A 14,758-nucleotide genomic window follows, 5' to 3' on the forward strand; every position below is an offset into this window, starting at 1 on the left:
AACCTTGGCCCCATCGAATAACAGTTGCTGGGAGCCAATTGGAGGTTAAAACATCATAATAATAAACAGTTTGATTTATTGGTGAAACCGTTTTCATTGCCCAATGCCTTTGAGCTGCAACAAGAGAATCATCACCAATTTGCAAAAAATTTAGAGTAAATACTGCATTCATTAATCTTTTCTTTGGGGAGTCCATACTATATCCCCCTTTTTGTTTTTCAAGAAGCTCTTTTAATGTTTGATTATGACGCTTAATGAGAGCTTGTTCAGTGCTGTTATATGGAATGCCGGTAACATGTTTAGCACTACGCTGAGAAAAAAATTCCTGACCTTTTTTTAGAGAGATAAGCTGGAGCATTATTTGTTTTAATAGTTTTTGGCTTTCCAAGAACAGCAAAAGCTTTTAAGAGGTGTTTAATAACACATTCTGCATGTTTAGAGGACATTGCTGTAGCCGTGAAATTTTAGAGCAAGTATTAATAGAATGATGAACAAATTTAAGCTTTCCAAAACTAGGTATAATAGTAACATTTATTTGCCAGATTTGATTAGGTAGCAAACCTTTAGGATTAACACCTGTTGGTAAAGAAGGTTGATTAATAATTTGACATGTAGGACAGTCCCTAATAATTTGACGTGCTTGATGCCAGGTAACATTATGCCTGTGTCTAAGCGACCGAGCATTATTATGATGAAGCTGATGTTCAGCTTGGGCTTTATTAACAGAACCAACTAGAGTGTCTATATAATTATTGCCTTCAGTTAAGGGTCCTGGTAAAGCTGTATGGGAACGTCGTCGTCGGCAGCCGTCCGTCTCGAGAGATGATGGTGTAGCTTCTTAAGAGTCTATCTGCACCGCCGAGAATGGCTGTGCAGTCAGACTCGGGAGTGACACGGTATCTGTCTCCTCCCGTGTTGAATCGACTCTTGCGATGACGCTGGAGTGTCCTCTCCAGTGAAGCTGAAGCTACAGAGCCTGGGCAGGGTGATATGGAGGGTCTGCTGTTGCCCATGCAGCAGACCCCCCCTCTCTTCGCAGCTGAAGGATCCAAGGGAAAGACAGAGTCAATACAGCTTGGTTTCAGGTGCGCCGCAGGAGTTGCTGGTGTTGACTACAACGTCAAACCGCCTTAGGGACTCCGGCTCCGGATTTTCTGTCGGGGGTTTACTCCCTTAGCCTTTCCCCTGAAGAGGTATGCCGCAAGGCAGCGGAGGTTTTTTGGAGTCAGAGTTTTCCTTCTCTGATGTGCCCTGACTGGAAGATCGAACCAGCGACACTTATCTCGCAGGCCGACGCTCAATCCACTGAGCCAAACCAGCCAGGGAACGAATATGTGTGATATAGATAGAATGATGGCGAGTTTGGAGAATAAACTGTAGCTGTAAAAAAAGAGTATTAAGTTAATAACCATTCTGAGGTATGGTTACAGTTTTTAAGGTTTGAACAGTATGGGCAGCATACTGTGAATTTATAATGATGTTTAAAGGAGCTGAAAATACATTAGTTAGAAGCATAACAATAGCAAATAACTTTGCTTTTTGTACAGAAGTATAAGGGCTTTGAATAGTCTTACTATTCTTCAAGTTACTATAACCAGCAACACCTTATTAGCATTAGTAAAATATGTCTTTGTCTTAGATAAAGGTTGTGAGACAACACATTTGGGAAGTATTCACTGAGTTTGCTTTAAAAACTGAAACCTTTTGGAGGAGGGATATGAATTATGAATTTTACCTAGGAAGTCAGAAAAAGCATTTTGCCATATTTTACATAATATTTAATGATTAGCAATTTTTTATTGGTAAAAGGAACAATGATTTTATTAGTATTTTGACCTCAAAGTTGTCTAAAACATAATTTGCCACAAATTATAATTTGAACAGTTTTACTGAGATAACTTTTTAGTCTTTTGTTTGATTTGTGTGGTAAGAACAGCAATTTAATTATACTTTTTTCTTGACATAACACCCCAGTAGGAGAATGAGCACACTGGATAATGATTAGCTTAAGATTAATTAGTTGTTGAATACGATTTAATTGCCTATTTTGAAAATATTGTTCAATTAATTTAAGCTTTATTTTTAGTCTTTTTAGTTAGTGATTTGGGGCTGTTTAAATTGGAGTCACCTTCAAGCGTGCAAAAAGATTTTCAAGAGCATAGGTAGGAATTTCTAAAGAAGGTCGGAGCCAATTAATATTTCCTAACAATTTTTGAAAATTATGTAAGGTTTGAAGAGAATTTTTGCGAATTTTAATTTTTTGAGGTATTATATGACTTTTAGATACTTGGTACTCTAAATAACTCCACGGCTTCTTCTTTTGTATTTTTTTTTTGAAGCAATTTGAAGGCCATACTTAGCACACAAATTAGAAGTCAATTCAAACATTTGTAATAATTGTGCCTCAGATGGATGTGCTAGTAAAATATTATTTATGTAATGTAGGCACATTCCGTCTGGAAATTGACCTCGGAGTTCTTCCAGAGGTTGATTAACAAAATATTGGCGCATTTTGTAGGACTATTTAACATTCCTTGAGGAAGTACCTTCCACTGATATTTTTGACTAGGCTTTTGATTGTTAAGAGAAGGTACAATAAAAGCAAATTTTTCACAGTCCTCCGGCTGTTAGGGAATAGTAAAGAAGCAATTCGTTAAATTAATTATAATAATATGCCAATGTTTGGGGATTAATGAGGGTTAGGCAGCCCTGACTGTAGAGATCCCATAGGCTGAATTACCTTATTATTTTTCTTTAAATCAGTTAACATTCTTCACTTTCCAGATTTTTTCTTTAATGCAAAGACAGGAGAATTCCATGGTGATGTACTTGGTTCTATATGTTTCTGATTTATTTGTTCCTGTATTAATTGATGAGGCGCTTTTAACTTAACACTTGTTAGAGGCCACTGTTCTACCCATACCGGTTTATTTGTTAACCATTTAAAAGGAAGGGCAAAGCGCTTAACAGTGGCCTTTAAAATAAATTTGCATTAGAGGAGGGATGTCCCAGGCCTTGACAATTCTGTCCTGTCCTGGTATTGAATTCTGGCAGCTTAGGTTGTGAAAGAACTGGATTATAGCCCATATTAAACATAATATTCTTTGATATGGGGGAAATTGTGAGTATTGATAACGTAGCACTCCATTGCTGTAATAAATCTTTTCCCCATAAGGTGACAGATATTGGGGCCATATAAGGCTGTAAAACTGCCATTTGTCCTTTAGGCCCATAGCAAGAATAAGGCTTAGTGCTTTGATGTATTTTGTCAAGGGTGCCTAAGCCTACAAAGGTAGCCTTGATAATATTAGTGTCCCAGTGCTTAGGCCAATGTTCTAAAGATATAATAGATACATCAGCTCCAGTATTTGCCAATTCGGTAATAGAAGTTTCATCCTCAAATTGTACAGTTAACTGAGGCCTCTGATCATTAATCAGAGTGTGCCAGAAAACTTGTTTGTCAGTGCTTCCAAATCCCCCAGTGCGCTTAGCAGGCACAGATTTTCCGGGATGTATGGAAGAATTAATAATTGGACAATGCGCTACCCTTGTTTAAAGGAGAGAGGCTTTTCTGTTGTCATTATAACCTTAATTTCTCCCGTAAAATTAGGATTAATTATTCCTAAATGTACCGTAATTTCTTTACTAGTAAGGCTGCTTCTTCCTATTAGTAAACCAACACTGCCAGCCGGCAGGGGGCCATAAACACTAGTAGGAATTTTTTGAACCCCTTTGTCAGGAGACAAAAAAACGCAACAGGAGTTGGTATATTCAAGGCTGCGCTTGACCCGGTGGCATGGTATAATTCTGAGATTAGTAGTTTGGATTTAGGTTTTGATTCATTAGCTGATGGGTTTGCCCTGAGCTGACAGGAAACTGAGCAATTAGGCTCGTATTGTTTGATATTGGGCCCCGAGCCGGGCCCTGCTGCCAGTTTCCCGACCCCGCGTCATTTAAGTGGGGTAAGGGATTGCCTTGTTTGTCCTTTACAGATTTACACTCATTAGTCCAGTGCCTGTCTTTCTGACATCTCTGGCATAACCCTGGGGGAAGGGGTCCCTTCCCTTCCTTCTTTTTGTTCTTACAATTCTTTCTCATATGTCCTGTTTAACTGCAGTTATAACACATAACTTTAGTATTTTTCAAACTTCCTTTAAGAGCAGCAGCTAACAGATTTATGCCGTAAGGCGATGAGCCAATTTCTCTACATGCCTGGATATATTCATTAGTGGATCCTCCCTTTTGTTTTACAGGGAGAATAGCCTTTCTGCACTTATTATTAGCATTTTCATATGCAAGCGTTAGGAGGAGAAGATTTTGAGCACTTTCCCATTAATTGCTTTGCGTAATGCCTCCTGGAGTTTAGCAATAAAATTAGTGTATGGCTTATTAGGACCTTGGAAAGTTTTAACAAATGACTTAGTGATTTCTTTAGGCTTTTGTAATTTTTGCCAGGCATGTAAGCAAATTTCTTTAATTTGATTAATAACATCATTATTATATCGAGATTGTGCATTAATAGTTGTAAAAGCGCTGGAGCCTACAAGCTGCTTGAAAGTGGCAGCAGGGGGATTAAGGTGTGCATTATTATGGGCAATACGCTCTGCCTTTTCGCGCCACCAAGATTTAAATTGCAAATATTGGGCAGGCTCCAAAGAAGAGCGAGCAATAGTGTCCCAATCAATAGGACTGAGCAAGTTATTTGTGGTAAAGGAGGTGAGAAGCCCATACACATAAGGCAAATTAGAACCATACGATGTAACAGATGATTTCAAAAGTTTAAGAAATGAGAACTTTATGCCACGGTATTGAACCTGTAATTGCGGTTGAGCATTCCCCTGATGCATGCGTTGATCGTGAACAATAGGGAATAAAAGATTAGGCGTGGGAGAACTGTAGCTAGGGAGAGAGTCATTAGCATGTAAAAAACCAGAAGTATAATCATGAAATCGCACAGTTGGAGGGAGAGAGAAAACATTAGGATTTTTATATTTTGCTAAATTTTCTCCTGCTAATGAAAAGGAAGTTAAACTTGGTGCTGGCTGAGGTGGGGGGGGCTTGAGCAGGAGGAGGAGCACTCGGATGCAAAACGGGATGAGTATATCGCGGGGGCGTCGCTACAGGAGCTCACGGAATAGTTTTCTGAGACTTCTGTGAAACAGTGAGATTATCAAGTCTATGGTTCAGGCACTTTAAGAGATCAGAAATTTCCTGGAATATATTACTAGGCGGGCAGCCAGAAAGGGGGGGGGGGTACAGACAGTCACGTTTCTTCCCAGCCTGAGAATCTAGGGACGAAACAGAACTAGCGCTATTGGAGAGTGCAGCAGCCTCCTCCGCATCAGATGCAACAGTTGCAACTGCACCATCCCCCTCCGGAGGGCTAATTGCCGGCGCGTCAGGAAAACAAGAGGGAGGCCGCTTCTCCTGCTCAAGCGGTGGTGGGTGGGAAGGAAGAGGCTCAGAGTCCGAATCAGTTTGGAAAGGCTGTAAGGCAATCATAACCAAGTTATAAGCAGACCAAGTTTCATGATGAATAGGAGACCCAGACTGATGAGCGCATCAGAGCGCTTTGCCAACCTTTTTCCACACTTTTAAACTAAACTGATTTTTTTTTCTCTGGAACAAACCAATGATAATGCTTTTTAACCTGCTCAAAGAGGTTTATAAGGGCACTTTCCTTCACCTTAATTTGTGACCCTTTGAGAAATGATTGTATGAGGATCGCATATTCTTCTTCTAATGCTTCTAATGACTGCGAATTCCCCACATGACTCCGAGTCGTATTCACGAGAGGTATGCAAGGTCCACGCACTTACTCTTTCTCAGTTCTGCCTGTACCCTGGTTTTTACCCTCTGGTCCCTGTTTGGGCACCAGATGTAGATTTAATTGTGGTCCCAGACATGCGAGTAATTCCAGCAAACAAAATGGAGATGATCGGGGGGGCCGCTGCATGCTCAGGCAAGTCAGCAGAGACCATGAGACCCCACCGTCCTTTTATCAGGATTTCAAAAGTTACAAAAAATAGAACAGAGGGGGAGAGCTCTACAGCCAATAGTGAAAGAAATCTTACAATGTATCATTAGCGTGTGAAACACAGCTAGGGTAACTCATGGCTTAGATAGCACCTATCAAGGATACAAAACAGACTGGCTAGTCCTCAAGGCCAGCTCCAATTAAGACTTTATTTACAAGGAGGCAGATGGAGTACTTAACAGACCCCTTTTGATCTCAGGATTTCATGACTCAGTGGCCTGTACAGCCTAGAGCTGCAGGCGGAGACAAGACCAGCTTATTTCCTGAGCCACAGGATATCTGGTTGGAGGAGCATGTGAACATGCCCCTACCCAGGTATCTGAGTTCCTGCTACACCATGCTAACTGTAATTTTTTTAAAAAGTGGAAATAACAAACTTCCAGTCAAGGTGGCATAGTAGTTAAACTCTTAACTCACCTCCTCCCACAATTACATCAAAATTACAACTATATGACAACCATCTCTGAAAACCACTTGAAGACTAGTTAACAGAACTCCTATAACTAATGCTATACAGAAACAACCACATTAAAACTGGTAAGAGGGGAGGAGATGTGGACGGGGAAGGTCTTACACTCATGGTATAGCAATTAAAAAATGGGAGGAATATCTTTACTGTGAAGGTCCTACTTAGCAGTCAAGGGTCCTATCTCCACAGTGGGTTCACAGCCCATTGTCAGGAAGAGGAGTTCCTTAAACATCTGGCTGTGAAAATGAGCAAGGATTTCATCAGAGAGCAGATGGAGAAAGTGCTGCTCTTTAAGGGCCCATCCATAAAATTACTCACTGACAAACTCACTTGCTCTGAGCTCTAGTTCTGGGGGCAGTATCGAGAAAAGTGCCAAGGACAGACAGGTTAAAATTGAATCAATTAACTTCATTGTAGTGCTGAGGAGGCAGAAATTAGGCCAGCTTTCTCCAGGAATAGAAGTGATGGAAGTCTCCATTGCTCCTTTGTAAAGTTTTCCTCCAATGCAGTCAGCCCAGTGTGATAAGTAGGCACCAAACTTTTGCTCTCCATTGACCCGACTTATACCATTCACCCATTCCTGTTGTTCCATAAGAATATGCCCCATCCAACCTGCTTGGGCTGCTCAAGCCACTTCCAGCAGCTCTCCACACAAGCAGCCTGCCTTGACTTACACGGCAGAATTTCCTTAAAATCCACAAAATTCACAAAAGTGGTGGCTGCCTTAGGTTTGTGTTGCATACTTTCTCAAAGGTCTACAAATCCCAAATAAGTGTCAATCACCCTGGAGTCATGCTACAGACTCTCAAAAGTTCCCAGACCATACACAAGAATCAGCTTAACTTGGCATAAATTGTAGCCTTTACTGAGTGGTCACAAGCCCAGCACAAGTGGTGGTCAGCCTTGGCCAGTAACATAGTTTCAACTAAGCAGCCACAAGACAGGCACAATGTGTGGCTGGTCTCAGATCACATCACAGTACCCAGAACAACTGGAAACTTGCTTTGGTTTAGAGCATAGCCTATGGCAAGCACCTCCAAGCCCAGTGCAGGAGGCAACTATCTGCATATCACTTTATAGATCTTACCAAAATGCCTAAAGCCTGCAAAAGCAGTGGCTGATCTTGTCCAGCACTGAACATTCTTCCAAAAAGCCCCAGATTCACAATCCTGGTATCTAGCTTCAGATTACATCAGAGTCCCACCCAACCAGATCCACAAAGTATACACGCCAAAGGTGAATTTTGCTGGGACCGGAGCCTTTTTAAAGTGACTCCTGCTTTGTGGAGTCAGCCTCTACACAAAAGCTCATCTGCTGTAGTCATGGCCAGCACTAACAGCTAGTTAGTTTGAGGAAAAACTCCACCTACTGATATTCTAGAAGCAATCAAGGCCCAACAAGAACAGAAGAGTAAGCACAATCTACACATGGATCAATCCTGGAGCACCTAGATCAGGTGACAAAGAAGACTGTGCTAATGAGCCTCACAAAACACCTTCCACATGAGAAGAGACTGTCAAGACCAGAATACATAGAGATCTAACTAATATATAAAACTAACATGGGGAATTAAACAAAACAATGAAGACAAAAATATGACCAAAATATAGAACAGGAAAAAACTCCAGAAAAATTTTTAAACAAAATGGAGATAGGAGTTAAAACTACTGGCAGTAAGGGTGATCATTAAACTTGGGAAAAAAAGAGATAAACTTAATGATAATGATGGAAAATAGAGAACATAAAAAAGAACTAGTCAGAACATAAAAATACAATGACTGAAATGAAGAATACATTAGACTGAATTAACAGATTAAATAAAGCAGAGATCAAATAAACAATCAGAAGACAAGGCGACAGAATACCCATGCCGAATAGCAAAAAATAATAATAATAAAACATCATTCAGGGGATCATTGGAATAATATAAAGCATTAACATCATAAGGGTCCCAGAATGAGAACAGAGAGAGCAAAGAATTGAACACATACTTGAAGAAACAATGACTTAAAAACTTCCTTAGCTTGGCAAAAAATTATAGACACAGAAGTCCAGGAGGTGCAGAGAGTTGCAAATAAGATAAACCCAAAGAGACACACAAAGACACATCATAATTAAAATGACAAAAGTTAAAGTAAAAGAAATAATCTTATAAGTAGCAAGACAAAGGCAGTTAGTTACCCACAAGGGAGTTCCCATAAGACTGTCAGCTGATTTCTCAACAGAAAATTTGCAGGCCAGATAAAATGACAAAATATTCAATGTGATGAAAGGCAAAAACCTACAATCAAGATTACTCTACTCAGAAAAGTTATCATTTAGAATCAAAAGAGACACCGTTTTCCAGAAAGTAAATAGCTATAGAGTTTATTACCACTAAACAAATTTTACAAGAAATTTTCAAGGGACTTCTTTAGCTAGAAAAGATAAAAAATATGAATCATAAAATGTACAAAAGAAAATATTTCACTAACAATGGCAAACAGTAAAAGTTTGGATCAACCAATTGTAAAGATAGTACAAAGATTAAGAACAAAGTAGAAAGATTATGTGTAATTACAGTAAATGAAGTGATAAACACTAACACATAAAAATAAAAGAGTAAAAATAATAATGCAAAAAACATAAATATAGAAGGGGAGATTAAAAATTGTAGTGACTTTAAAATGTGTTAAAATTTAAGCAACCATCAAATTAAAGTAAATATTATAAACATAACTTGGTATATATGGAGTACATAGTAATCATAAACCAAAAACCTATAAGAGATAAACTAGAAGTAAAGAAAAAAGAATCCAAACATAACACTATAGAAACTCATCAACATAGAAGAAAGCAAGAGAATTAGAAAGGAATATAAAACTACAAAAGCAATCAGAAAAAAAATAATGAAGTGGCAATAACTACACACCTATCAATAATTATTCTAAATGTAAATGAACTAAATGCCTCAATAAGAAAAATATAGGGTAGAGGAGTGGATATTAAAAAAACCCAAAAACCTATATATATGCTGCCAACAAGAAACCCGCTTTAGATTGGGAGACATACACTGACTGGAAGTGAAAGAATGGAAAAAGATATTTCATTCAAGAGGACATACAAAGAAATCTGGGGTAGTAATACTTATATCAGATAAAGTAGACTTTAAAACAAAGGCCATAATGAGAGGCAAAAAAAAAAAAACCATATATTTTTTTCTTTATTTTTTTTATTTTATTTATTTTTATTGTTTTTCTATTATAGTTTCACTTTTTCCCCCATTGCTCCCCCCGAACAAGCCCACCCCTTCTCCCCCCAAAAAACCCCAACCATTTCTTAATGATAAAAAGAGAAATCCAATAAGATAATATAACTGTTGTAAACATCTATAAACTTATACTAGGAGCACTTAAATATATAAAGCAAACATTGTCAGAAATAAAGCAAGAAATTGACAATAATACAAGATGGGATAAAGGAGGTTTACTGCAGTTGTGATTACGTGAAATAGAATTTATTTTCACATTATTATTTATTAATTGTATTGTTTTCCACAAAGAACAACCATAAACCTATTATTGCCCCACCCTGCACAATCTTGCTGTTATTGAACCATTGCCCACCATCAACCTCTAGGAAAAATTCCAGAAGCAAAAGTTTGGTGATAAAGGAAAGAGATCTTTATTCAAAAACAGTCACTTAAGCCTATCAAGTCACAGCTTTAATAACTCAAGTCTATCAATTAAGGCTAAAATCTAAAGCTGGGTTCTCTATCTTTTCCCCTGTTAGTTTCTATAGGGTTAGTTTATAAACTAAAGAAATATAATACTCAAAAACAACACAATTCTGGAAGAATGGCAGGCTTCTGCTTCAGAGTCTATTCTCTCTAGAGCATCCAGGGAATAAATGTGCCACTCTCTGCCAAGCCAGTCTGATTGCAGGCTGTGCCCGGAATCCCTTTCCATACAAAATACCATCCCTTAGAAAATGTGATCATCCAGACACTCTCACGGAAGAAGAGCCTGAGAGCCTCAGCCAGACCAGAGTCAGAGAGACAGCTCAGGAATCAGAGAAGCTTGAGAGCCAAAAAGCCAGCCCTCTTTTTATTTCCGTTGGCTCAGGTGGGATTCAGCTTCTCAGCCAATCCCATCCTAGACTGCTTTTCATTCCTCAGCAAATTCCTCTTATGGCCCTTCTTACCTCCCAAGACATCTTTTTTAAAATTAATTTGTTCTATTACAGATGTCCCACTTTCTCCCATTGCTCTCCTCCACCATGTTTACCCCATCCATTCTTTCACAGTCAATCCCCACCCTGTCATCCATATCCATTGATCATTCACACAAGTTCCTTGATGAATCTCTTCCCCTTCTTTCTTCCCTTCTCCCACACCTCCTCTCCACTCTGGTCACTGTCAGTCCCTTCACTGTTTCCATGCCTCTGGTTCTGTTTTGCTCATTTGCTTGTTTTGTTCATTAGGTTCCTGTATTAGGTGAGATCATATGGCATTTGACTTTTGCAGCCTGGATTATTTCACTAAGCACAATACTCTCCAGTTCCATCCATGCTGTCACAAAAGGTTCCTTCATTTTTTCTGCTATGTAGTATTTCATTGTATAAATATACCACAGTTTTTTGATCCACTTGTCCACTGATGGGCACTTTGGCTGTTTCAGCACTTGGCTACTGTAAATAGTGCCACTATGAATAAAGGGTTGCATAGGTTGTTTTGAATTGGTGTTTCAGGATTCTTCAGGTATAATCCTAACAGTAGAACTGCTGGATCAAAAGGCAGTTCCACCTCTAGTTTCTTAAGGAAATTCCAAACTGATCTCTACAGTGGCTGCACCAGTCTGAATTCCCACCAACAGTGCACACTTAAGGGTCCCTTTTCTCCACATCCTCCTCAGCACTTGTTGTTGGTTGATTTGTTAATGATGGCCATTCTGACTGGTGTGAGGTGGTATCTCATTGTGGTTTTAATTTACATCTCTCTAATGGCCAATGGAGAGCATTCTTTCATGTGCCTATGAGCCCTCTGAAAGTCCTCTTTGAAGAAGTGTCTGTTCAAGTCCTTTGTCCATTTCTTAATTGGATTGTCTGTTTTCCTGGTGTTGAGTCATAAAGTTCCTTATATATTTTGGAGATCAAACCCTTGTCAGAGGTATCATTGGCTAATATGTTTTCCCATACAATTGGTCCCCTTTTCATCTTGCTGATGTTTTCTTTCCCTGAGCTGTAACTCTTTAGTTTGATGTATTTCCATTTGTTTAACCTTTTCTTTATTTCTTTCGAGTTAGGAGATATATTGGAGAAAATATTGCTACACGGGATAACTGAAATTTGATGGCCTATGTTTTCCTCTATGACTTATGGTGTCACAGCTTACATTTACATCTTATCTATCTTGAGTTTATTCTGCTGTATGGTGTAAGATGGTGGTCTAGTTTCATTTTTCTTTCATGTCCCTGCCCAGTTCTCCCAAAACAATTTGTTGAAGAGGCTATTTTCACTCCATTTTATAATCCTTCCCACTTTCTCAACTATTAATTGAACATAGAGACCTGGGTTTATTTCTGAGCTTTCTATTCTATTTCATTGATCTATATGTCTGCTCTTGTGCCATTATCAGACTATTTTGATTACAGTGACCTTGTAGTAGAGTTTGATGTCAGGTATTGTGATTCCTTCTCCTTTTTCTTCTTCTCAAGATTGCTGAGACTATTCTGGGTCTTTTCTGGTTCCATGTATATTTTTGAGTATTTGTTCTAGGTCATTTTAATAGGGATTGTGTAGAATATATAAGTTGCTTTAGCTAGTATGGGCATTTTAATGATGTTAATTCTTCCCACACATGTATATGGTTTATGCTTCCATTTATTTGTATCTTCTTTAATTATTTTCTTCAGTATTCTGTAGTTTTCTGAGTACAGTTCTTTTACCTCTTGGTTAAGTTTATTCCTATGCACTTTATTCTTCTTGTTGCTATATTAAAAGTTTTTTTTCTAGTTTCTACATCCAATATTTTATTGTTGGTGAACAGAAATGCCTTCAATTTCTCCATATTGACTTTGTACATTCTATTTTCCAAACTCACTTATTAGTTTGAGTAGATTTTTTGGTGGAGCCTATAGGGTTTTCTATATACGTTGTCATGTCTCTGCAAATAACAGTTTTATTTCCTCCTTTCAAATTTGGATGCCTTTAATTTTTTTTTGTCTGATTGCTGTGGCTAGAACTTCCAAAACTATGTTGAATAGAAGTGAAGAGAGTCGACACCCTTATCTTGTTCATGATATTAGGGGACTAACTTTCAGTTTTTGCCCATTGAATATGATGTTGACTGCAGTTTTCTCAAATATGGTCTATATTAAATTGAGGCATGTTTCTTTAATTCCCACTTGGCTGAGAGTTTTTTCATACATGGGTGCTATACTTTATCAAATGCTTTTTCAGCTTCTATGGATATGATCATGTGATTTTTTTCTTTCATTTTGATAATGGGATGTATTACATTTAATAGTTTGAGAATATTATACCATCCTTGTATGCCTAGGATGAATCCCACTTTATCATGGTGTATGATCTTCTTAATGTATTATTGGTTGCAGTTTGCCAATATTTTTTGAGGATTTTAGTATCCATGTTCATTAGCAATATTGGCCTGTAGTTTTCTTTCTTTGTTGTGTCTTGACCTGGTTTGGAATAAGTTAATACTGGCCTCTTAGAAAGTATTGGGACTCTTCCCTCTTCTGGGATTTTTTGGAATAGGTCGAGAAGGACAGGAGTTAATTTTCCCCTAACTGTTTGGTAAAATTTCTCTGTGAAGCCATGTGGTCTGGGGCTTTCATGTGCCAGGAGATTTTGTTTACTGCTTCAGTTACACTAGTTGTTATCAGTTTATTCAGGTTTCCTGCTTCTTCCTGATTCAGTTTTGGAAGATTATATGTTTCCAGAAACTTGTTCATCTCACCCAGGTTGTCACATTTCTTGTCATATAGTTATTCATGCAATCCTTTATATTTCTGTGGTATTGGTTGTAATTTCTTCACTTTTCTATCAATTTTATTTATTTTGATCCTCCCTCTATTTTTCATGATGAGTTTGGTTAAAGGCTTGTTGATTGTGTTTATCTTTTCAGAGAACCAGCTCCTCCTGGATTTATTGATCCTTTGAATTGTTCTTTTAGTCTCTATGCCATTTAATTTTGCTCTGATCTTATTTCCTTCCTTCTATTTGCTCTGGTCTTTCTTTATTGTTGTTTCTCTAGTTCTTGTAGCTGTAGGGTTAGGTTGTTTATTTGAGATTTTTTTCCCTTTTCAGGTATGCTAGTATTGCTATGATCTCCCATCTCTGGATTGCCTTTTCTGTGTCTCATAGGTTTTGGGCTGTTGTGGGTCCATTTTCACTTTTTTCCAGAAAATTTTTTATTTCTTCCTTAATCTCATTGTCAACTCATTTACTGTTTAATAGCATGTATTCAGTCTCTATCAATTTGAATAATTTGGGGTTTTTTCCTTGAGGTTGGTTTTTAGTTTCAAGTCATTGTGATCTGAGAAGATGCTTGATATAACTTCAATTTTCTTGAATTTGTTGAGGCTTGTTTTGTGTCCTACCATGTGGTCTATCTTTGAAAGTGTTCCATGTGCATTTGAAAAGGATGTATACTTTGTTTCTTTGGGGTGAAAAGTTCTGTATATATCAATGAAATCCATTTGATCTAGAGTGCTGTTCAATGCCACAATATCATTGGTGGTTTTTTTTCCCTTGGAAGACGTGTCCATTGTTAACAATGGTGTATTAAAATCCCCTACTATGTGTGTTTTGCTGTCAACGTTCTTCTGGATGTCCTCCAAGATTTAAAAAAATATATTTGGGTGCTCTTATGTTAGGTACATATATATTTACAAGGGTTATATCTTTTTGAAGGATTTTTTCCTTAAGTACTTTGAAATGTCCTTCTTTGTCTCTTTTTATGGCCTGTGTTGTGAAGTCTATTTTTTTATAAGTATGACTACCCCAGCTTTTTTTAAATACCTGTTTGCTTGGGATACTTTTTTCCATCCCTTCACTCAGTCTGTGTAGATCTTTTGTTCTGAGGTGAGTCTCTTGTAGACAGCATATTGTGGGTCATGTTTTCTTATTCATTCAGCTACCCTATGTCTTTTGATTGGTGCATTTAATCTTTTTATATTTAAGGTTATTATTGATAGATACTTATTCATTGTCATTTCCCCCTTCTTACCTGTGTTCCTCTCTCTCTCTCTCTC

This window comes from Furipterus horrens, unplaced genomic scaffold (genome assembly GCF_987537825.1).
Source record: "Furipterus horrens unplaced genomic scaffold, mFurHor1.1.pri manual_scaffold_2, whole genome shotgun sequence".
In the NCBI taxonomy this organism is placed as follows: Eukaryota; Metazoa; Chordata; class Mammalia; order Chiroptera; family Furipteridae; genus Furipterus; species Furipterus horrens.